Raw genomic sequence first — 707 nt, 5'->3', positions numbered from 1 at the left:
GAGGCTCTTCCGTTACTTTCACCGCTGACTTGTGTGTTTTGCAGGACCATACCAAGACTATGATTGGTGCGGGTGAAGAATGCGGTGGGGTCTATATTTTCCGAGGATCTGTAGGAGGAGTAGCAAATACAACAGCAGCTAGGAACTGTAACCGAGACTTGTGGCATCAAAGACTTGGACATCCCTCAAGTCGGGTTTTATCTTATTTATCATCTTCTATTGCTACACTTAAACCAGCCGAGAATGACGCGGTCTGTGATACTTGTTTCCGGGCTAAGCAAACCCGAGATATTTTTTATGAGAGTAATAATCAAGCTGCTGCAATTTTTGATTTGATACATTGTGATGTCTGGGGTCCTTATCGAACTCCTTCTTCTTCGAGAGCTAGATATTTCTTAACTATTGTTGATGATTGCTCTCGTGCTTTATGGGTGTTTTTGATGGCTGAAAAACGTGAGGTGTCAGGCATTTTACAGAATTTTATGACGATGGTAGCTCGGCAGTTTGGGAGACAAGTAAAAATTGTGCGTAGCGACAATGGTTCGGAGTTCCTGTGTATGAAATCCTATTTCACAAATGAGGGGATCTTACACCAAACTTCGTGTGTAGCAACTCCACAACAAAATGGACGAGTGGAGCGGAAACACAGACACATTTTAAATGTGGCCCGTGCCGTAATGTTTCAAGCAAAATTTCCGATCAAATTT

This window comes from Camelina sativa, chromosome 13, assembly GCF_000633955.1.
Source record: "Camelina sativa cultivar DH55 chromosome 13, Cs, whole genome shotgun sequence".
Lineage (NCBI taxonomy): Eukaryota > Viridiplantae > Streptophyta > Magnoliopsida > Brassicales > Brassicaceae > Camelina > Camelina sativa.
The sequence above is the reverse complement of the archived record's forward strand: the minus strand, read 5'-3'. Positions refer to the sequence as shown.